The 25,124-nt window shown below is 34.9% G+C and overlaps 1 long non-coding RNA gene across 1 annotated transcript; it reads right to left on the minus strand.

Annotated features, from left to right (window-relative positions):
* Positions 1 to 9,388: 9,388 nt before the first annotated feature.
* LOC116653342 lies at positions 9,389 to 23,311 on the minus strand. Its single transcript, XR_004306946.1, has 2 exons — positions 23,209 to 23,311; positions 9,389 to 9,471 (listed from the first exon to the last, which is right to left on the minus strand). It is a non-coding gene; the product is annotated as an uncharacterized LOC116653342 (long non-coding RNA).
* Between the last annotated feature and the right edge of the window lie 1,813 nt (positions 23,312 to 25,124).

A 25,124-nucleotide genomic window follows, 5' to 3' on the forward strand; every position in this document is an offset into this window, starting at 1 on the left:
CACCTCAACACATTTTGCTAAAAGATGCTAACAGAACAGCCATGTTGAAAAAATGTCCAGGTGTTTAGAAGAGATTACTTCCAACAAGAAGGTTAATCTACTTTTCCATTTAAGGAATTGTTACCATTGTTTGTGTTCAAGAGAGTTCATTGTCTTAATTTTGTTCCTCCTGACTAAAGTAAGGTTTCCAGTTACCATGCTTGCACTTATACTGCATAACTGAAAGTTAGTAAATTGTTACACTGAGAAGCAATGGATAGCATTTCTGGTCATATTGGAGACAGTAGATTAAATAAGTAGTGTTGAAATACTAAAATAGCATTCCTGAATGTAATTTTATTGAGATGACATTCACATGAGACTCCAGAACTACTGACACTCATACTTCTGTGTCACTGAAAAGTATCCCAGAGCAGAGTTAGAGAATGCCTGTATAATTCTTTTAGAACTGAACTGTTTCCAATGAACCACCTACTCTGACTTAAAGAGGGAAAAAAGGAACATCTTGAGTCTTGTATTTTCTTTTTCATATGAACTAATGAAACCAAACCTCTAGAATTATCTAATATTTCTAATACTAATTTGAATTTTGCTTTGTTTCTTGTTTCTACTTTGTGATTTCATCTCTAGTAGAAAAAAAAAATTACAGTTTATCAGTGGTTCGTGTCTGAAAAGAAATAATATAGACAACTTCAAATAATCTTCTAATTAGAGTACACTTGCTTAACAGTTGCAGAGAAAGTGGACTCTGGAGGTTAAACTGTATGGCATGTGTAAGACCTATTAGTCCATTGCTTCCTGAAAGAAGTAGACTGTTATCTATTATTATGTAATGTTATTAGCAACCACTGTGACTTATGGAAATCAAACTCCATAACCATAAAGTAGTTATAAAGCAGGTATGTTTTTTTTTTCCTTTTTTTTTTTTTTTTTTTTTTTTTTTTTTTCTTTTTTTTTTTTTTTTTTTTTTTCTGTGTGCAAATGGGGTAGCCCCTCCTAGCTTGCACATCATGAGGTAGAGATTAAGAATATTTATAGAGACAAGACATGCATATGACACTAGGAGGAGGGGTATTATAATTACTTCCAAGAGATTATCATCATATTTTCCACCCTTTACCCAGCCTCTTTCATCATGCATACTGAATCATGGTGTTGGTTTTCGGGGTTTGTAGGATGAAGGCTCAATGTCTTTCTTTTGTTGTTGTTTTTCATCTTTGGTCTGGGTTAAGCCTAATTGCTGACTCTGTCTTTGTGGTTTATTGGTTACATTCTTTTCAAGAATAGCCTATCCTGGCCAGATGCAGTCCTCTCAGCCTTATCTTTCCTAGGTCCTATTTTACAAAGTTGTTTTGCAAATCTTGCCTCCCCTTATCTTCCTTAAGCAAGTGAGCAAGATTTGAGCAATGCTTCCCCTTTTAAACAATTATAAAGAAACACAATCCACTTCAACTGACTATTTTAGCAGAGTTATATACTCCAAAATAACACTGACTAGAAAGAAGTATTCCAGCATGTTGACTTGTCTTCACTTTGAAAGCAGTAACAAAGTCTTACAAAAATTATTTTTTCTTAAGTTATTTAGGTCATGCAAAGTTACATCTCCTTCCTCTATAGACAGGTTAGGTTTAGCAGTCATTGTTGTGTCAGTAATAATGGGCTGTCCTGGTACATTAATGAGCTTACAACTAGTAAAAGTTCCTGAAATGAAAGGATTAATAATTTGTCTGCGATTCTATATCCCTGGAGTGAAAAAGAAACAATGAAGTTTTTATTTCAGTGCTTCACAAGACATGTAACTGATACAGAAGGCCGGATTACTAGTGTGACATTCTGCTGGGATGACCATTTTTAGGAGGAATGCTGCCAGGCATGTATATGACATGAAACCTGCTGTCTGTTTAAAACTGAGATGTAATTTAATAAGCTATGCTGCTACTGAAAGAATCAGTATAAAGAAAATTTTGTATGGATTTTCTAATTAATAATCCTGTGCTTGAAAAGACCAAGGCCCAGGGGTGAGAGAACATACTATTATTATAAAAATATAGTCAATGACAAAAACTGTGAAGTTGTCCATTAAATAGGGTCCACTGCCATGCGGAAATGCTTCCCAGAATTTTATAAGTGGCAATATTAGCTAACAAATCATTTCAGTGAGCAGAAGGTGGTTTTGAAATATACACTATTTGGAAGTTCAGTATATCCTGACTGAACACGTATGTGAAAATGTATGGCAGATATGATAACCAAAAAGAGCCTGGGCATCTCTAATGAGAGGATGAACTCTTCTGAGACTATGAAATAACATTTAAATATTTTAAATAACATTTAAATAACATTTAAAAAGAAAAATTAATATCTCTGTATTAGCTCATATTGTTTTCACCAAAACAGCATGGCCAGAAGGAGCAGAGAGGTAATCGTCCCCCTGTACTCAGCTCTGGTGTGGTCTCATCTCGAATATTGTGTTCAGTTTTGGGCTCCTCACTACAAGAAAGTCACTGAGGCCCTGGAAAGTGTCCAGAGATGGGCACCGAAACTGGTGAGGGGTCTGGAGCACAAGTCTTATGAGGAACGGCTCAGGAAGCTGGGGTTGTTTAGCTTGGTGAAGAGGAGGCTCAGGGGATACCTCACTGTACTCTGAAACTTCCTGAAAGGATGTTATGATGAGGAGGGGCTTGGCCTCTTCCCCCAGGCAACAAACAGGACCCAAGGAAATGGCCACAAGATGCACCAGATGAGGTTTAGATTGGACATAAGAAGGATTTTTTTCTCTCAGAGAGTGGTCAGGTGCTGGGATAGCTGCCCAGGGAGGTGGTGGAGTCGCCGTCCCTGGCAGTGTTCAAGAGGCACCTGGATGAAGAGCTACGAGATATGGTTTAGTGATTTGTTCTAGCAGCAGTAATGGGAGGATGGTTGGAATAGATAATCTTGTAGGTCCTTTCCAACCTTGTAATTCTGTGATTCTATAATTATATCCAAACATTCCCAAATACAGTAGTTCCCATGAAGATTAACAATAGGTCTTGTAATGTTAATAATGGGGCTATTATGTTACTGTTACCTTTTGGCCTAAAACTTCGACTGTTGCTGAAAAATAAACAAACAAATAAATAGTAGTTTCATTATTTAAACACATCACAAAAATATACAATTACAAACTATTTCCCTCTTCTCTTACATAGTTTCATGTGCTTATGAAAGACTCCACTTCAGAGTACTCAGTTCAGAGGAAATTAGCAATTTGTATTTCTATAAGCAATGCAAGTTTTAAGTGAGAAGTTTAAGAACTCATCTTTCTTGTAATAGTAGAAGACCGGATCTCTCCAATATTTTTAAACTCCATTCTTTTCAATCATATTTTTGTTTGTTTGCTGTTTAAATCTAGTAACAAATCTGTCATACAACAGTTGATCTTATGATGATTCAGTTCTTAGGTTCATGATCCATACTTAAGACTTTATTAGATAAACATTACATGTGGAGAGACCTGGATATCTTCTATTTATTTCAATGTAAACTACAACAATACAATGAGCACAATAACAATGTTTGACAGAACACATTCTCAGCTATAAAACACAATTTTTCAGCAGTCACCATCATTTTCATCAGCAGTGAGCTAGATTAAGTTTCAAACTACGTGAGAAAGATGATGTACTGGAAAACTGCTTAGTCAGGCAGGAGAAACAGTTACATTGGACATGTAGCAATCTTCTAGGAATATCTGCATGTAACACAAAATTGTATTAGACTAGTTCAGCCTATACTGCAGAAAGTCACCTACCAGTTTTCCACTGTATCTCAAAATAGTCACCATGAAGAGATGCCAAATAAGATTAAATTAAAAGTTTCAACAGTCAAAACAGAATTACTTAACTGTAACATGATGGAAAGCATAGCAATGATAGCAGAGTAACAAAACTACAGCAAGTGAGGATATGCTCTAATACGACAGCTGTAGTCAGAAAAACAAAGGAAAGAACCTGCCTACTCTTGAAAGGCCTCAAGGATCTCCAGGAAGATATCCATGCTTCCACTGCCAGCCCTTTCACAAGGTCTGGGAAGGGGTAGAGCCAGGATCTCTCCCCTCTGGTCATTCAGTTGCATTGCATGCACCTGAGCTCCCCTGGGTTGGCCCTGCCTTCCCACAACATGCTCAATCACTGTTTTGATCCATGACTTAGTTTTTCCACTAAACAAATCTCACTAACTTGCCAGCAAAGCTCTTATGCCAAAATAAACTCTGATAAAAAGTTTATATTAAATATTTTACCTCTAATTCCTTTATTAAAACTTATTACAAAAACTTATAAATACAATAATCTGCATTAAATTGCATACAATTGAGAGAAAATCTGTATTTCTATTCTTCAAGGCTTACAATATTACTTTATTTTCAATTTATTAAGAAAAATCAGATTTACTGAACAAACATTTTAAGAAACATTTTTAAAATTCTTCCAGTCTGAGGTACTGTGTTCTGTTCTCCACCAGAACAATGGGTTGTATGGGAGTTCTGATAATGAGGCTTACATTAAAATGCTGAATTTAATTCAGGAAAAATGTCTATTTTTATTTGGAATTTTCAAAGAAATTTCATTTTTTCCTCTGCATTTTTTATTTATTTATTTTTTTTTTCTGACCAATCATCCAGCTAGTACTTTCTGCAACCATATAGTGGCAGAAAGAATATAATCTTGAAATAAGACATGGAATTACTTCATCTGAAGGCACAATCATTTCAAAATCACTAATCTGCTTAGTAGAGTCTCTGTTGTCTGACTGATGAACAGTGACAATGTCATTTCTGAAAGTGTAGTCATTTTCAACAGTTCTCACAGTCAGATCTTCAAGATGCATTATCTTAAAAACAGAACATAATTTTCAGTGGAAAGCAACTTGTGGCATATTGACAGATGCTATTCATTCAGTTTGACATAATTAACAATTATATATAAATATATAAACAATTTTTGTTTGTTTGTTTTGTTTCGTCAGTCTCCAAGTTTGGGGGCAATTTATGGTTAGCTTTGATGTATTCATTAATGAGAACTTAAAACCCTATTGTGTCTTAGAGAAAAGCTGCAGTTCATCTAAATGTGGAAAGAAGCATAGTGCAAAATCAGTCAAAAAAGTGCCCCCAGCAGAGTTATGCAGTACTGTGATGCAACTTGGCTATGACTCAACTAAGCTATATACACTGGCAAAGATACTCTGAGAAACATCCACTCAACAGTAGATGCTCTGCAGCTCATTCACTTATGATTTAGTATTACACCTTCTCTATGAATTATTATTTGGATTATGTGACCCTTTCTTGTAGAAAAAGGTGTAGCAGTTTTGTTGCCTTTAAATCTTCTACTAGCTAGATGAATGCCAAAAATGTTTTTAAGAGAGAGAAACAACTAGAAAGACAGTTGTTAGAAATAACTGAGAAGAAGGAAACAATAAAACAGAGAACAAAATGTTAAAATGTTGAAAGTAGTGGAACCAAAGGAAATTGGATGGAAAGATGAAATTCAATGCTAAGAAGCCAATTGCCAAGCAGAAAGATAAGAAGGAGTAAAATATAATGATATTCATAGCTGAGAGAAAAGGCTGCAGCTGAATGTTGTTAAACACTGGAGCTGAGTGGGCAGAATGTACTGGTCATGTAATATATCTATATCGATCCAAATGGGAATCTTTACTACATTATGCAGCTAACATGGATAATTCTAAAGAAATTTCTGGACTGCAGTCACTTCAGTTTACCTTTCATGATTTTTATTACTAAACAGTCCCAACCTATTATCCCCTCTTAATTCAGTGGCTCATCATTTGTTTCATATATACTTACTTTAGTGGTTTATCCAATTTAAGAAACAAAAAAATAAAAAATTCTATTTTCTTTCTAGACTCTGTCCTGATTATTTCTTTTCTAGCCTTTCAGCAAGGAGAGTGTCTGTGGATATAGCTATATTTTGGAGATAATTTACATGGTCAGATTTGTAGGGACTCGATACACTTTAAAAAGCAAAAACAGAAAATAATCAGTATGCTGAGGCAGTGTGTACACATCTTTTTCATTTCAGTGGCTGTCTTACACACATTAGGCACACTATAGAAAGGTACTGCAAAATACTGCTGTGAAATGGAAAGATTCAGAGTAAAATCATAAGGAAAACAAAATCATGAATGATTCAATAAAATTAAGAAATATTATAATCTGGGAATTCAAATAATGAAAGAGATACTGCAATGTGTTTGGTCTTTATAAAACATTTTCCATTTTGAATCAATAATGGGCATTAGTATAATATTGGATTTTTATATCTATAGTCCATCATGCACTGATATGCCAAAAATTCTCATTTATAATGCAGGTAGCTTGCTGTATCAGGTCATGTTGCACAAAGCTATCAAATTCAAAAGTTATTTTTGAACAGTCACTGCCAGTGGGTTATTACCTGCAAGCAGTGAGTCTTTTACTGTTATCTATCAGAAGAAGTCAGTGGCAGGTGTTATGCTGCTGGCATATCTCTGCTTTAGAATTTATGGGATTCTTTCTTTTTTTCAAGGAAGCTTTCATTAAATGCTGTTACAGTCTTCTATGCATAGTCAACAACCATAGATTAAAATATAAAAGAAGAAAAGAATTTCTTCTCCCTGAAGATTCTGAACAACTGGAATATATTATCCTAATGCTTATTGCTGAGAAGAATGATGCCTTGTATGGTACCATTTATGGTTATAATAAAGAAAGAGTCTCTGATAAGACAAGCTGTTCATTAGAATGCTACTGGCAACAACAGCAAGAATTGCATAACTAGATGTTTTTGCCAGTCTTAAAGACATTCTGTGTTCATGAACAGTTCTTAAGATTTTCCTTCAACAAATTTCCATCTATTTTTTCTTGGTATCTAATAAAGTAAATTTATGATCTGCAAAAAATTGTCTCAGGATCTCTGTATATCCAGAAATAAGAATTAATTATTCTTGGGTGTATCTTTCGGCTTCCATAAATTTTATTCATTCCCTTTGTCATTTATCTAAAACCAAGGGGAAAATAAATAAATAATAAATAAATAAAAATAAATGAATAAATAAATAAAAATTGTTCAATCAGCAAAAGTTAGCTCCACTTTAAGGATGTGCACATCATATATTAATGGCAGTAATGGAATCAGGTTATTTAATCATGACAATAAATTTGTTGTCACACATGACCTAGTGGCTGGCAACCCTGCCCATTGCAGGGTATTGGAACCAGCTGATCTTAAACATCTCTTCCAACCTAAGTCTTTCTATACAAGTTCCCTAATCATGGTAACAACCATAATATGCACTGAATATCAAGTTTGCTTTCAGCTCTTGTATACCTTCTTTTGTGTTTGAGTGTTGTCAGAATATCCTTTCTCCAGTTTTGTTTAATGTTTTTAATTATTATATTGACGAGGGGATCGAGTTTACCTTCAATATATTTGCAGATGATGCCAAGTTGGATGGAACTGTAGATCTGTTTGAAAGTATGAAAGCTCTGTAGAGTGACCTAGATAAGCTAGGTCTAGGGGCCACATCCAATTACAAGGTACTCAGCAAGGCTAAGTGCCAGATCACTTATTTGGGTCTTAATACCTTAGCAGGCTTGAGGAAGGGCTTTTGGAAAATTGTTTGGAAGGAAAGGATGTGGGGGTGCTTGCCAAAAGCCGGCTCAGCATGAGCTTATAATATTTCCCAGTGGCCAAGAAAGCCAGTGGCATAATGACATGTATCAGAAATAGTGTGGCCAGCAGGACTGGGGAAATGAGTGTTCCATTGTTTTTGGCCCTGGTGATATCACACCTTGAGTACCATATTCAGTTTTGGGTCCTTGCTACAAGAAGGATATTGAGTTGCTTGAGTATGTACAGAGAAGATCAACAAAGCTGGTGAAGGGACTAGAAAAGTTTTGTGAGGGTAGGCTAAGGGAATTGGGGCTATTTAGTCTGGAGGAAACTGCCTAAATGCAGGATGCAGCGAGTAGGCTATTGGTCTCTTTTCTCAAGTGACAAGTGATAGGCTTCAATGTAAGACAGGAGAGGTTTAGATTGGATATCAGGAATAATTTCTTCATGGAAAGGCATAGGAACAGGCTTCTCTGCTTACCATCTCTGGAGATATTTAGGAGAAGAACAGATGTGGCACTTAGGAACAAAGTTTAGTGGTGGATTAGTAGTGTTAGCTGGGCGGCTGGACTTGGATAATTGGATCTTAAAGGCCTTTTCCAAACTAAATGATTCTACGATTCTTAATGAGTTTACAACAAACATATTTATTTATTTATTTTTAATTTGAAAGACAATATCTTAATCACAGTCAAGTTTGAAAAATGCTCAGAATGAATGCAAATTTTAAATTTTACTTGACAATTGGGTATAATTACTTAAAGCCATTAATAAATATATTGTCGAATGACTGTGTTTGGGCATGATGATAATTTAAATAGCAATAAGCAAGTTAACAGAAAGACATCAGTAAATTTTCTATTTCTACAAGTTCCATTAAGAATATATTTGTTCAAAAGAAGCAGCTCATAAGACCTGCCTCATTGTGTCAGACTGAAGAGTTGATCCAGTCCAGTATCCTTCATGATAAGGATCCAGAAAAACATGCTTTAAAAAAACCTGCCAGAATCATTTTAAGTATAAGGAAATCACCCTCAGTAGTTTTGCAGCAGTCATTAGACTGATGACTCCCTGAGTCAGCTACCTGTCAAGAGCTATTCTTTACCAATTCTAAGGTTTTCTTGTTTCTTAACAGGCATAACTGACTTCCATTTAAGTATAAATCTTCAAGATAAAAGATATTACATTTTATCTTGAGATAAAGTTTTCAGGAGAAAGTGTAAACACATTACATCATTCATATTAAATAATTGTGTTCCTTTTTTTGACAGAGAGAGAACCAGTAATTTGTAATCCAGCTTCAACTTATTGATCAGAAGGAATGGAAAACATAGCACTAAAAACACTGACTGTCTCACAGTGTTAAGATTACAGTGGAATGCTATGCATTTAGTCCTCAGTTGTTTCTGTTCCAGTCTATGTAAATTCTATATTAGTTCCTGATATTAGCATCTCAGTGTTCCTTCTAATGTTTAACAATCATTTACCTCAAGCATTTTTCGTAGGTAAATTTTCTCAGCATATGATCACAGAAAAACATTTTCCTACCTATCTGCTGTTGCACTCAAGATCTGCTTTACAGGCAAAGAGAAAACACAGTCTACTCACATAAACGCAGAAAGTTCTTGATAGTGTAACTCAAATCTTTATTTTTCTAAACACTGTTAGTCCAGATCCAATTGCTATATATATAAAAAAACACAAATGATATAGTAAAAATAGTTATACACACTTACTCTTCCGCCCTTTTCCTGGTAGTGTGCTCACTTTTTCCTTGAGCTCAACTTTAGGTCCCCAGATTAACAATGGCAATATCACACTGCAGAGATACAGGACAACATCAAATATTTAAACTTTTAAATTGTACTTTATATAACATATATATATTATAAAATATATCTATATATTATATGTTTTATAAAGTATCTGTTTTATAATGCATATTATTAAATATTATTTCACATTATAATGTCATAGTATGATATACACGGTAATTAACATTTGAGTTAGAAATATTTTTCCCTATTTTTCCTCCAACTTGATATCAAACTTAAGCTGAAACTTCAGCTGCCACTCTCCTCTAAACTATCACAGTTTTCTAGAAAAACAATGTCAATACACATATATAAACTGCCTGTATAGTGTTACGCATGTTATATATCTTCCAATTTCAAAAAACTCTGAATGATTGAGAGACAGTTTACATATGACTCCCTTCAGATCCATGAGAATCAGCTACAAAAAGATGAAATTTATCTTCTTGTACATGGTGACCGTAAAAAGGGCTGCCTGCAGTGTGCCACTGGACTACAACTATTGGTTCATGTCAGAAATGGGGCAAAAGACACTTCTCCCTTGTTACTTAATAAGGAGCACAATCAAAAAGTGAAATATTTACTCTGTACAACATTTCCAAATGTAACAGGAAAAAATACTAATCTGAGATGATGTCCTATGCATCACAGTTACTTTATTTGTTTTGCTTTTGATATTTTATTCTTATTTCTCTCTTTTACAAGTTTCCTCTTTTATATCACTGAACATATTTTCTGAGCTGTTTACTTGTGGATATCCTGTTTTCTCCATAAATATTTTACACACAGAAGAAGCATAGGATAAGCAATTTTTTCTTTATAATTTCCGTGATGTCACATTAATCTTTAATCTGTCTCCACCTATCTTCCACAACGCAGACTTCTGGGGAACATGAAGTGTGCAAAAGCAGAAGTTGAAACCACTTTGATCAGTGTTCTTGCAGTACACAACTTTCCCAGAGCATGTATCTGTCCTCATTCCTTCTGACACCCTTTTATTAACTCTGTAAGGTTTGCTTCCACACCATCACGTCTTTTCATATATATCAGAAAACAGAATGCTTATTGTTTGTTTTTTTATTATTTATTTTTATTTATTTTTAATTACTGGATCATTTCTAAAATTTAATAAAGATTTTTGTTTTACACAGAAGAGATGTTGAAACCTAAAACATGTGATTAGCGAATTGTTTTTTATTTTTCTGCCATCAGATTATACTCCTGCACTTGGTAGCATAACTATCTGCTTCTTTCCCCCACTTTTGAGTCTTCTCCAAAACCTCAAAAGCCTTTACATGTCTTGAACTTGTTTTTATACCATAAATAGCATTGCATAGAACAGCTCTCTTAATGATAAACAAAAACATTTTGTAGATAATGACTACCTCTTAACACCATTTTCACAGGAAGTTCAAAGAGAATAAATTATTTACTACATTCAGGACTGGTCCAAATGATCATTAAAAATATATAGAGAGACCTAGATTCTGGCTGCAGATGACTTCAGCAATGAACTTCAGGTGTGCCTGTTATAAATATCTGGCTTAGCTTGTACCTGTATACTACATTTTTCACATCATTTTTTGTTGTTGATTTTTACTTAAGGGAAACAGTATGAAGAGCCTCTTAGGTTCAAAATAGAACAAAAAACATCAATCCTTTTAGTATTTAATGAATTTGAAGAGATTTGAATCTTCTTTTTTCAGATAGTAACTATTGTTTAGCAGTACAAATTCTGAAGTGATGACAAAGTATTTTTCTGCTATTAGAAAAGTATGTAATTGTAAGGTACTTGTACATAATAACCTTGTATTTGGAGTTGTTTTCTTTACAAACTGAATTGGAAGTCTTTGATCCCTATTTCTTGTTTAAAAGCACATTTTAACCATGAAGTAAAGGAGCAGTAGAGGAAAAAATCTGCTATGGTTTGTTCATGACATCAGGCTACAGGAGTTCTGCTTAATGATTGCTTACAGTTCAGCTGTTCAGTTCATCTCCGTGAGATATTTCAAATTCTGGCATCTTCAAGCATTCCAAAGAAAGGTTCTGCACTGCAAAATAATTGTATTAAGTATAGGAAGCAACTGGCTGTTGATAACAAGTAGCAATTGAGAAAATTGAGGTTGTGGCCAAGGAATTTACATAAAAACATGTCACCTTTTAATGAATTGTCCTGATTTCAGCTGGGACAGATGAATTTTATGTTACAGAATATAAGATAAATTTTAAATACTGGGACTGATTTTAAAAATTAAAATTAATTCCTTAAGATAATGGCCATAAACATCTGTTATGCTTAAAATTGAAGTTATAAATACATGTTACAGTTCCCTTTCAATAAGTAGAGCAACATTACTGTGGTTGTTCATGAAAATACAGTGAATACAAGCAAAATATTTTCTATTTATTTTCTTATTTGACAAAAACTCATTTGAAATGGCTTGACATTGTGTTTTAGTCTCTTCAAAATATAATTCTGTAATGTAAGTTTGTGTTTCTGTGTTTCTGTGATTTCCATTATCTTCTCTTTTCAGGTGTGATCTTACAGATAATTAATGGTTTCATCATTAACAGATTTTATTTATCACTCATTTTCAAGAACAAACTTCATCTTTAACTTTTATTTTGGTGCTTTTGAATACTATTTTTTAAAGTTACTACAAATTATCTTTTTGATTACAGAAAAAAGTTAATTATATCTACATCCATAATAAAAATTATCATCCCAGCACTATAATGCAACATTTTGTATGTTGGTAAAAGTGACCGTTTAGATTCATGGCAGTTAAAGTTTTTAGATGTAAATCTCATAAAAGCAGTAGTTAATATAGGGTCTTTATTAGGTTTTCCAATCTAACATTCTTTTAATTATGCTCAACAACTCAATATAAACCTATTAGCAGTCAGCAAACAAAATTACCCCACCTAATCTAAGAACTGGAGCAATATAAGATCTTTATTAGTGGAACAAAGCTTGACTTTAAAAAAATAAAAATAAAAAAATCTCTTCACAGCCTCTTTCAGAATAGATTACAAACTGACTACCATTCATTTGTTAGACACTCGATGAATAGCAAGACTTGAAACTTACTGTGTTTGATAATGAGTCATAGAATCATAGAACCACCAAGGCTGGAAAGACCTACAAGGTCATCCAGTCCAACCATCCATTTCTCACCTATTGTTCTTATTAAACCATGTACCTCAACAAAATGTCTAAACGCTAAACATAGCTCAAACACTTCCAAAGTCCATGACTCCACCACCTCCCTGGGCAGCCCATTCTACTGTCTGACCACTCTTTCCAAGGCTAGACGTGGCTCTGGGCAACCCGGTCTAGTGGTTGGTGACTCTGCCCGTGGCAGGGGAGTTGAAACTAGATGATCTTTGAGGTCCTTTTGAACCCAGGCCATTCTATCATTCTATGATTCTTTCAGAAAAGTAGGATTTTCTAAAGTCCAGCCTGAATCTCCCCTGGCACAATTAGAGGCCATTTGTTCTAATCCTATCACTAGTTACAGAAGAGGCTAACCCCCAGCCCACTACAACCTCTCTTCAGGCTGTTATAAGGAGCAGTAAGGTCTCCCCTCAGACTCATCGAGACTAAACAATCCCAGCTCCCTCAGTTGCTCCTCATAAGATTTGTGCTCCAGACCCCTTACCAGCTTATCTGCCCTTCTCCGGATGCAATCCAGGGCCTTGATGTCTTTCTTGCAGTAAGCAGTCCAAAACTGAACGCAGTACTCAAGATGTGGTCTCACCAGTGCTGAGTACAGAGGAACAATTTCTTCCTCGCTCCTTCTAGCAACACTATTTCTGATTCAAGCAATACTATTTCTGATACAATAAAGGGAGATAGAATTGTTTTAACTAGAGGCAAAGTCAGACTTATTATCAAACATATATAATCCACCTTAGCTTTCTGGTATGCAGCACTGTTCTCTCTGCTGGGAAGAACAAGGGAGTAATGATGGTGTTCTGACATGCCCAGGCAGTCACTTACAAACAACATTTTCTGTTGTGGTTAGATGCACTCGTGAAAATTGTCCAGTGCCAATTTTTTTTCATCATTTTATTCATTGATTTTCCTCAAGATCTTGTGATTATATTTTCAGGATGAAAAACAATAACTTTCTATCACAGTAATTTGTAGTAAGACTTTCAGAATATCCCTATTTTTCATTCCTATCCTCCTGTCTTTCTCTCTGTTAGCAAAACAGTTCCAGGATATAGTTCCTGATGCTCCACAACACTTCTCACCTAATAAAAGAGACCAACTAGAATGATGACTATTTTTGCTGTGCTAAACTGTACATATTTCTTGCATGAAAAAAGAAAAGAAATAAAGAAAAAAGAAGAAGAAAAGAGAAAAGAATAGAAAAAAAAAAGGAAAAAAGAAAAGAAAAGAAAAAGAAAAGGAAAAGAGGAAAAGGAAGGGAAGGGGAAGAGGAAGGGGAAGGGGAAGGGGAAGGGGAAGGGAAGAAGGGGAGAAAACACCAGCAGCAATAACTAATGCTAAGTTCAGCATTCACTCATAAACAGTGTGCTATTCTATATCTTTCTTATACATAAAAAAGCAGAGCTGTGTATTTAATCAGCTACTGAAATCATATAATGTTAAAACTATGTATAAAATCATAAACAAGGCAAATCAAGAAACCTGAAGCTATTTCTAGCTGGCCTTGATTTCTGAAGTTTTTTTAGATGCATTAGAAAATCCAAGAATACTACAAGAGATGAAGATCACATCTGCATGTGAATAGGCTTCCTAATCATTATTTTTTATGACAAAACTAGTTACATGTCAACGAGGTACTTTTAACAGTGATACCACAGTCATTATTTTCCATGGATTTTTCACTGAGTATTATGTATTATGGAAAAGTCTGATAATAATTACTTTTTCTCTGGATATCCATTCCTATGCTACAGTTTTACTATATTAAAATAACTAGAAGGAAAGTTTTTAAAACAAATATGTGCATTTTATTGCAAATGAACATTTCATTTGAAATCACCAGAAGTGAGCAATGAAATATCCATCTCCCATTGTACATCAATATTTTTTGTCACATACTTCTAGATATACATTATATAGCTTTTTAGAGGATTTATAGCTAGAAGGTTGGTTACCTATGCACAAAAAAAAACCAAACAAGAACAATCTGGGAAATCTCATTCCTGAAAATTATTAACCTCTATTTGGTGCTTACCTTTAAAAAAAAAATAAAATAAAATCAGAATTGCTATCGTTTCTTAGCTGATTAAACTGTGAATCTAAATAACAAGGCATGGTAATTACCACTGTAAGCCTAAACCTTCTTTAGACATTAAGATAACCCAGAGAGATATTTAATTTCTCTAGTGAGGAGCTGGAAGCACTTGATATCTTACTATTATCTCAAAATGCAGCAGTCATGTACAACTTCATGAACACTGAGCATGCTAGTCAAATACATTCAGAATAACAAATTCATCCAAACAGAAGAATATGATATTTTTTCCTACTTCTCCGAGTTTCTTTCACTTGTTTAAATACAGTCTTCATTCTTTTGTTCATGACGGTCATTACTCTCATGACAACTTATTTTAGAATTAATCATTTCTGCTCTGACCTTTGAGTCCTCTATCCAAAATATCAAATAATATGCAATACTAGTATATTATTTCCTATTTGTCAAGACAGTTGACCTTAGATACTCTTATTCTTTGTTACATTTTTCATATGATATCTTCTGCCATGTACCATATCCATAATTCCAATAGGAAGTCTGAATTTCATCAGTATGATACATAACTCCAGTTTAGAATGTTGCTCATGCACTGCAGTTTGTGTAAGAGTAAGAAGCCCAAATACACATTTAAAATAAGCATGAAAATTAATTTTTGTGCCTTTTGAATCTCTCCATATAAAATGGAAGCAAAACTTTCTTCTTTTGCTTTTGTCCCAAAAACAGAAATTTAAAAAACAAACAAACAAGACACCTACTGGATCGGATAATCCAGGTAGTCCCATCAGCCTGGCCTTGGAGACTGGGGCATTCACATCTTTTCTGGGCAACATGTTCCTTTGCCTCACAACTCCCAAGTAAGGAATTTCTTCCTAACATCTAACCAAAATCTCTCCTCTTTTAGTTTAAAGCTATTAACCTCTTCTATTCCCCATTTCTAGCAAGAAACTAGCATGGTTTTTTGACTAGGACCTGCTAGTCAAACTGGTGAATAATAAGGACATGTGGAAGTAGGGATGTGTGGCTTGGGAATTGTACAGGTTTGTAGAGATGGAATCAGGAAAGCTAAGGCACAGATGGAACTTCATTTGGTGAGAGACGTGGAAAACAACAAGAAAGGTGCACTAGTAAGAAAAGATGTGTCAAAGAGGATGTACCCCTCCAAAATCCTTCACACTTGAAGAGTAGGGCATGTCCAAGACCATCTCATGGGACTGAATGTGTATAATTCTGAGGTCTGATTACATGTGTCCTAGAGTCTGAATGAGTTGGCTAATGTTGTTGCCATGACAGTCTCTATCATATTTGAAAAGTCATGGCTGTCAGGTGAAGTCCTTGGTGACTAGAAAAAGGAAAACATTACTCCCATTTTTAAGAAAGGGAGAACAAAAGATGCAGGGAAGTACAGGCTGATGAGTCTCACCTCTGTGCCTGGAAAGATCATGGCCTGCTGGAAGAGATGTTAAGGAACATGAGAGATGAGGACATGAACCGAGACAGCCAGCATGGCTTCACTTAGGGTGGATTATGCCTGGCTGATCTGATGGCTTTCTATGATGGAACGATGGCATCTGTAGGCAAATGAAGGGCAACTGATGTTTTCTGCCTAGATTTGTGCAAGGCCTTTGGCATGGTCTCATACCACATCCTCCCCTGCACTGGAGAGATATGGATTTGAAGGGTGGACTATTCAGTGGATAAGGAGTTGGCTGGAAGGCTGCAGTCGGAAAATTATGGTATCCAAACAGAGAGCAGTGAAGTGGTGTCCCACAGGGCTCTGTCTTGAGGCTGATGCTCCTCAACATCTTTATCAGTAATCTAGTAAGTGGGATTGAATGTACCTCCAGCAAGTCTGCAGATGATACAAAGCTGAGTAGTGCATTTGACAAAACAGAAGAAAAGGATGACATCATTGAATGGTATCTGGGCAGGCATGAAAACTGGCATGAAAATATGTGTATTGACTGGAAGAAGAACATCCTTCCTGCCAATAAGGATGTGAGGTTTCTGGTAGATGAAAACTTTACTGGAGCCAGAAGTGTGCACTTGCAGCCTGGAAGGCCAACTGTATCCTGGGCCACATAAAAAAGGGGTTGTAAGGGAAGGAATATAAAGAAAAGATTAGTTCCATCTGCACCTTAGATTTCCTGATCTAGTCTCTGCATGTCCAGACTTTTATGCACTTCTTTTAGAAAAATGTTTCTGTTTCTTGGACATCTTTTTCAGTGTGGAAAAAAAATAATTGAATGAGCACTGTTTCCTCTTTGCTTAACACAATTCAAGAAAATTGATCTTTTTTGGGAAATTGTCCTGTTCTTAATTAAAATTATTGAGAATGTTGTGTATTCAATTGATTGTCCTTCTCTCAAAAGTGAATATCACTGCATCATCTATTTTACTCTAAAGGTGTGAGAGTGTGAAAAAGAAAAAAAGGCGCGAGTGGGTAGAAAAAGAGTGGGGAGTGGGGAGCTTGAACCAGAACCACTTAAGAAACATTAGACTGAAACTTCAAAAGATGGAATAACTAAGAATAACTGTGAGTGGGAAGAAGGATAAAATAAAGAGTGTTGCAGTTTCAGTGTCATCTGCAACTGACATTTATCATTCTTCTTGTCACAGTAAGGCAAGAAAAATTAAGGATCCCTGAGAGAGTAAAACAAGATATTGATCAGAGCTTTGCAAGCTCTAAAATCTTGTACTTGAATCTGGAGTTAGTCCTTTAAAAGAGCTGTGTAAGCTCAAAACTTGTCTTTGTTTGAACTTGTAAATAAAAGCTAAGATTGTTTTATCTGTGCCTTGTGGTGACAAAGTGCTGTAAGGGCACATCTAATGTACAGTTAGAAATCTTTTTCTATTATCACAGAGTAGCAAAACTGTGCAAGGTTCTTTGTTGTTTGTTTGTTTGTTTGTTTTTGTTTTTGAATAAACTCTGTTCTGTTATGCTCTGAAGTTACTAATATTATAGATCTGTTTATTGTTTGTAGAGCTCAGCTAGACTATTCCTGGCAGTAGTAGTTTACTGATAGAATCAAGAAACTTGCAGTTTTACCCTTCAACATGATCAATGAGAGATGAGAATTTCATAACATTATTATTGCATTTACAGATTTGACTCGTTGTTCTATGATTGTCATAAAAATAGTTTAATTCAACAACCAGTCCTCCCAATGAGCAAAAGTTCTGAAAGGCGATTAGATACTGTTTTTGATACTGATCAACAAAATCTCATTTTATTTCCTCATGCTAACAGCAGTTAAAAATACTAAAATGAAACACTCAATACATTAGTTAGATTCCTAAAAATTATACACTTCAGTTTTTAGAAGGATATCAAGAACCTGCAGCAGCTACTGGTAACGGAATAGAATCAGCATGACAAATCAGAATGAGGGTAAGACAGCTTGCCTAATAGGCAGAGACTGCAGATTTAGTTAGTAGAAAAGCACTGAGGAAAGGGCAGGATGCAAAATACTCTCTCTCTGTAGTGAGGATATTTCACTGAAATTTTCTCAAAGTAATCATGCTCTTATTATTGTGCAGTCTGCTCCTCCGTGTATGTGGTTTAACTCAGTGGAATGAGTTCAGACAGTATACTTAATATAAAAAAAATTAGCAGCAAGACCACCTGTGTACCCCTCCAAGGCTCTTCCAGCTAGCCAAAGAATTAGCACATGGCAATCAGTAGTTTAGTGTTTAGTAATAGTTTATTAGAAGATAATTTATTTTAATATGAAATTCTGATGCATTCCATGAGCTCTACTGTTTCAAGAGATATTAATGAAGCAATCCCTATTTTCTGTATCTGGCTGAAGTCTGAAGTGCAAGATCAGCTTTAAATTAATTGGACTCTGGAAGTCTGAAGATGGGCATGGGCGTAAATGTAGCTTTCTAGAGAATCTAAGACTTAAGCTGGGGGATATCTGTGCATTACAAAATGGGCTGGAATAGAGTTCATTTTCTTCATAGTAGATTGCATGATGTTATTCTTTCAGATTTGTGTTGAAAAGCAGTGTAGGTAACATACACATGTTTAGTTGTTTCTGAGCAGCACTGACACAGAGTATTTTCCTGCTTCTCACACTGCCATGCTTGTGAGAATAATAAGAACCTGGGAGGGGGCATGTCTGGAACAGATGACCCTAGCTGATAAAAAAGATATTATATAACATATGATGTAATTCTCATCTGGGGGAAAGCTGTAAGTGGGGACATATGGAGTTATGTCTTCCCAAAAAACTAATATGCATGGTGAAACCTTGCTTTCCTGGAAATGGCTGAACATCTGCCTCCTAATGGGAATCAATTCTTTATTTTATTTTTTATTGCTAACAAGTGCAACTTCTGCTTTACTGGCTGAACTGTTAAAGATAGCCCTTCTTTCAAAATGGATATTTGCAAGATAATTAATGTACACTTTGGAAGTAAATGAAATTATTTTTTCTACTTTTCTCAATTTCAGAGCAGATTTCTTTCAAAATCAAGACAAAATGTATGTAGAGTTTATCATGCTGATTCAAATTACATTGTAATTAAAAAAAAAAAAAAAAAAAAAACAAAAAAAAAACTTAAACCAATTATCATCTAAAAGCAATAATATTCCAAACCATTAAATCAGCTTTGTGTATTTCAGATATAAAGAAACATTGTTGTGTTTACTTATTCAAAATAATTCCCACTTATTTCTGATAGTCTAATCACATACATTATTGTTCGAGATTTTTAAGGGATTTCTTTAGACCTTTCTAAAAGGTGTCTTGATGTACAGTCACTCAGTCTGGAGAAAGTATAGTTGGAATGTATGGTATTGATCAAAGTCAAAACTAAAGAAAGAAAAATGAAATCTCAACTGTGATTGATTAATCTGTTGCTTGGAGGGCACACATCTACCCCATCTACACAAATGAAAAGGTTTTTTTGTTTGTTTGTTTGTTTTTGCTGCAGAATGATTCTGTACATTTTCATGCAGTATCAGTAACAAAATTAAGAAAAGTGGTCAAACTCATTCAAATAAAACAAATGTTCTTAGCAGCCTTACCTTTTTGTAAGCAAGTGTTAGGATTTGAGAAAACATTCATGCTTTCTAGTCTCTATGAGACTTTAATTTTATTAGGAAACTGCAGAGATACCAAAGACAATTTGTCTCCCATTTCACAGAATCACAGAATTGTAGGGGTTGGAAGGGACCTCTAGAGATCATCAAGTCCAACCCTTCTGCCAAAGCAGGTTCCCTACACCATGTCGCACAGGTAGGCGTCCAGGCAGGTCTTGAATATCTCCAGAGAAGGAGACTCCACCACCTCCCTGGGCAGCCTGTTCCAGTGCTCAGTCAGCCTCACCGTAAAGTTCTTCCGCACATTCGTGCGGAACTTCCTATGCTCCAGTTTCTGTCCATTTGCTGTACTTTCATCCCATTACCCCTAGTCCTGTCCCCACGCACTACTGAAAACAGACCAGCCTCGCCACTATGGCCCCCACACCTCAAGTATTTATAAACCTGGATCAAATCCCCACTCAGCCTTCTTTTATCAAGGCTAAACAGACCCAGTTCGCTTAGTCTCTCCTCATAGAGGAGATGCTCCAAGCCCTTCACCATCTTTGTGGCCCTCCGCTGGACTCTTTCCAAGCGATCCCTGTCTTTTTCCTTTTCGCATTTCAAGTTTTCCAGTTGCATTTCATGAAAACATCAAGAATTAATATGCCTTTTTTGTGTGTGTGTGTCAAACTCTGAATAACTCCAAGTCCCTTCTTTTCTGATTTAGAGTTACTGTTTTTATGGGATATTTTTTATTCTTTTGATGCTAAAAATTTTGTGTGTGGCAAGGATTTAGTAGTGAACCGTGCTGCAGTGGTGGCTTCAGTGAGAGAACGAGTTACACCTGCCACCAATAGAGCTCCTTTCTACTACCAATTTGGGAAGGTCCTACTTTATTCTTTTGTAATTTGTACACTTCTTAGTCCTTGGAAATAAGTTGAGACCTGTTGCTCTTTACCTGAGATTTCTTTATGTTCGACTTGAATTATTTCAATGGCTGCTTTGGTTACTTCACACTAATGCTTTTCTAATCTAGTAATCCTTGATGAACCATGGAAAACAAGCCATTTGGTCCTCCTCTTCCAACTGAACTAGGACAACCACTCACAGGGGAAGTAGAAATAGTTAATTGGCTTCTGTTGGTACCAGAATAGCAATTCTGGCAGCTACACTGACCCCCTCCTCTATTGGTACCTTGGTTGCATCGGTGTGTTTATTTCTTGTTGTTGTTTGTTTGTTTTGAATAACAAATATTTACTTCAGGTAATACAGTCCTAATAACTTAGTGTGCTTTTAGGGAAATCGACTGAGCTGCTTGCATTAGTGTTGATGTAACCATTCAGGTGCCATGCTACCAGTCTCCCTCTGGTTCTGTGAATACTACATGGGAGGACTGCAGGAAACAAAATATCAGAAAAGGCTGGGAATAGTATGGTGAAAAGTTCTGACACCTTTCTAATAACAAGAATACCCTATTTTTTCAGAAATCAATGGCTCTGAATTTTGTCACATAACCAAAATGTATATTTTTGTTTGTTTCTTTCTTTTTTAATGTATACCACCTTCCCTATGAGATAATGATCCATTATCATACATAGGAAGATTCTCATCATTACTCATACAAAGCAACTTACAGTATGGAATGATGGTTGGCTCCTTACATTGAGGGTGAAATTGCTTTTAAAAACAAATATACATTATTTTGCAACAATGTAAGACTGCTATTTTTAATGTGATTCTATAACTGGAAACATACTTTGTGTATGTTGACAGTTTATGGGCCTGTTCAGACTGGTTCTGTGACTATCAGGGTGGAGGGATTTCAAAAAATCTGTGCCTCCAGAAAGGGAAAAGAGGGGACCTCAAAATAATTAAAAACAGTGGCAATGATCTGAGGAGAAACAAACTAATTTACTAAATATGGCATTCAGAATCCAAGGTAACTATATATTCAGAATGCAGTAACTATAATACAAAGTAATTAGAATTGAAGCAAATAAATCTAATATAATGAGAGAGAGTATCTGAAAGCTGTAGGCTGTATGCTAGTGCTGTGGTGATGTGTGCTGTTGGGATGAGCAGCAAAGAGAAGAGGCTGACAGTCATAAAGAGAGGGATGTCAGATGACCTACTAAGGCCTTATGTATGAAGAAAAGAACTACATATTCCAGAGGACTGTTTTCTGTTCTGTTACCATTTCTGCTCAGAGCAAAAGACAAAAGCCATTCCTAGGTCACTTGACCTTCCTCCTTTTTCTGGATCTTGGCAGCTTGTGAGCTCCCTAAATTATCTCTCCTCCTCATTAGAGTAAGACCTTTGGGTTTTGGGCATCCTCTCTTATTTTATTTAATTTATTAGCTTTGATTCCAATTATATTGTATTATATTGTATTACAGTGTGTTATCTTGCATTCCAATATCTTATTTAGTAAATTAGTTTGTTTTTCCTCAGGTCATTGCTGATGTTTAATTTTAGGCCCATCTCTCTACACTTTTCCCCTCTTTTTCCCTTTCCCAGGGCATGGGTCCATGGTTTCCCCCTCCCCTCTACTCACAGGCCAAACCAGGAGGTGAGTGTCACTGTATAAAAAGTATGCTATATCCAAAAATTTGGTCATAAGCTTGAGAATCAGGAGTATGATAATTTCTTTCTATGCAATCCCTGTTTCCTGGCATCTTTATAATTCCAAAGAGTACATTTCTCTAAACAAAAGTTCTAAGTAAATTCAACAAGCAGAAGAGACAGCTTGACTGGATTTTTTCTGTCTTAAACCTAAGTACTGGATGAGAGAAATTATGTAAAACTAACATTTTGATTCTACTGTAAAAATTTTGGAAAAGACTGTGCTCTAAACCAAGTCAATTGTTCTGTTTTGTTGGTTTTTTTTTTTGTTGTTGTTGTTGTTGTTTGATTAGTTTTGTTATGTTTTGTTTTTTAGCAGGAAAACAAAGCAAGTGAAGACAAAAACAGAAAAAATGGGTACACCATGTTTAGGAGTCAAAATATTTATATTTCTGCTCTCTTTGTTTACTGTGATCTTCCGATGTATTAATTTTTCAAAATTTTAAATTAATTAGCCTTCAAACGTAAAGCTTAAATGTCCTTCAAATAGACAACATAACAATTGCACTAGATAACAGAGTGGTTACTACTACAGTAGTTATCAAGGAATTCGACTTTTGAGATAACAAGTACTGCCAAGAATTCTAAAAGAAATTTAACAGATTAAATCCAAGGGCTGGTAACCAATTATTTAATAATAATAATAATAATAATAATAATAATAATAATAATAATAATAATAATAATAAATAATAATAATAATAATAATAATAGATTTAGCAGCTGATATTATAAATACACAGAAAATAATTTAAAATAACTAGTCCTGCGACATTTCATAAAGCAATATCTATATCCAGAGTCATCAGCAAATACTAATAATGGAATGGATTTGAAATATTCCTTGTAAATCTCACCGTTTCCTTCCATTGGTCTGTGTGAAGATAACGAGTCCTTTGAGATTAAACCAAGGTGAGCAGGGGTAGGAGGAAGTGGGCTGCTTCAGAGGAAAAAGACACTCTCTCCTGTTGACCTAGTTAGAATCTACTTCTCAAAAATAGGTCTGTTCCCTAACTCTTGCATAACTCACAGTGCAAAGTAGGAACAGATTCTATAAAATGGGGAAATGGATTCACTTCTTGTTATGCTGTGTTCTTTATAATGCACTTGGGGAATGAAATGAAGAATTCTCTTATTTCAGATAAGAAAGAGAAGAAATTACAATATTGCTTTCATATAGTCTTCATAATACAAATCAATCTGTCTTTCAAGTGGTGTGCATAAAAGATTGGGGAATAGGGATTTAAACTTTTAAAAAAGACTTCTAAGAACTACAGATGAAATTTTCTCTAAGCTTCAACTAAAGTTGTTTAGATATACTAGCCTCAATTCAATCTTGGCTTTCAATTCATATGTCTTTCTCTGCCAGTGCAAAATATATGCAAAGTGGATATAAAATGCTACCAAACTAGACATGCCATTTTACACCTACTTTGCAGTCATTTTATTCTGGCACAACTGGCAACAAGAAGTAGCCTTATTTCATTCTATATTAAGACCACTTTCCTCATGGTTTTGGGGGAAAATATTTTGAATGACCAGATATTTTTATTTTTTGCGAACTTTAAAGCACTGACCACAGAAAAAGAAACTATGTACTCACTGAGAAAGGTTTCTTAGAAAAATCCATGCTGTTTTCCTCTGATCTTCCTTTTAACTAGAAAGGTATCCAAATCCTGGAAGAGGTTGCACAGAGATGTTTTAAAAGTCTATGTTTTTCATTATGTTTCAGACTCAGCTAAGCAAATCCCTGAGCAACCAAACTACTAATCATTATTTGAGTAGTGGGTTGGGTTAGATTACCTTCAGAGATCCCTTCTAACCTAAATGATGTTTTGTTGTTGTTGTTGTTTTATTATTATTATTTTTTATTCTATGTGTAATACTACTAATTTTTCTATGCGGAACAAGAAAATGAGAAAAAATTATCTATGAGCATAAGAAGAAAAATGAAAATGGACTAGAATTTTCTGTTTACACATAAAAAAATAAAATAAAAAACTTAATGCCAAAGTTATGTATCTTCTAGTAACTTGTGAATCTCATAAGAAAGAAAAGAATCCCTCAGCAGAAGGCCTGTGTATACACACAGTTGTGTATCTTATAATTATTTTATATATACACAGAAATGCACACATAACAATGAGTAACAGCAATCCTTATGTACCTGCATATCCGCTGTCAGTATTGTATGCATGATAATCTAAATTTAACCACAGTAAACAATTTTCAAATCCATATGATTAAGACTTGATATAGATACTGGAAAAAGGGACAACTGTATAATATTAAGGAAAGAGCAGGGCAAGATTGTAAAAGTGATAGAGGTGAAAGGATATTAAAAATGTGAAGTCTTGAAATGTAGATGACAAGAGCTGTTAAATGGGACACGAATATTATACTCAAGAATTGAACTGACTTGTAAGAAGTTTACTATGATAATGTGTCATGGAATAGAATGAAATATACATGCTAATTTCATATCTTCTTTTTATGTTTTAAGGAAATTCCAAGTTTACAAAGAGTATAGGTCCCAGTTTATCAAATGATCCTGAAATGAATCAAATCCTTATATGAACAGTGCTCCTTAGAACAACTATATACCTACAAAGTTGTTTGCTCTATCATCACTGCCTGAAATAATAGACACAAAAATAGTGTCACAACAAACATGTCTTGAACAATTAATTTTTTTGTTCTTAATCATAAGCACTTCAGCTTTTGAACTCACAGAAAGTAAAGACACTTACTTATGGGTAAAATGGCAAGTTCC

Source organism: Coturnix japonica, chromosome 4 (genome assembly GCF_001577835.2).
Source record: "Coturnix japonica isolate 7356 chromosome 4, Coturnix japonica 2.1, whole genome shotgun sequence".
In the NCBI taxonomy this organism is placed as follows: Eukaryota; Metazoa; Chordata; class Aves; order Galliformes; family Phasianidae; genus Coturnix; species Coturnix japonica.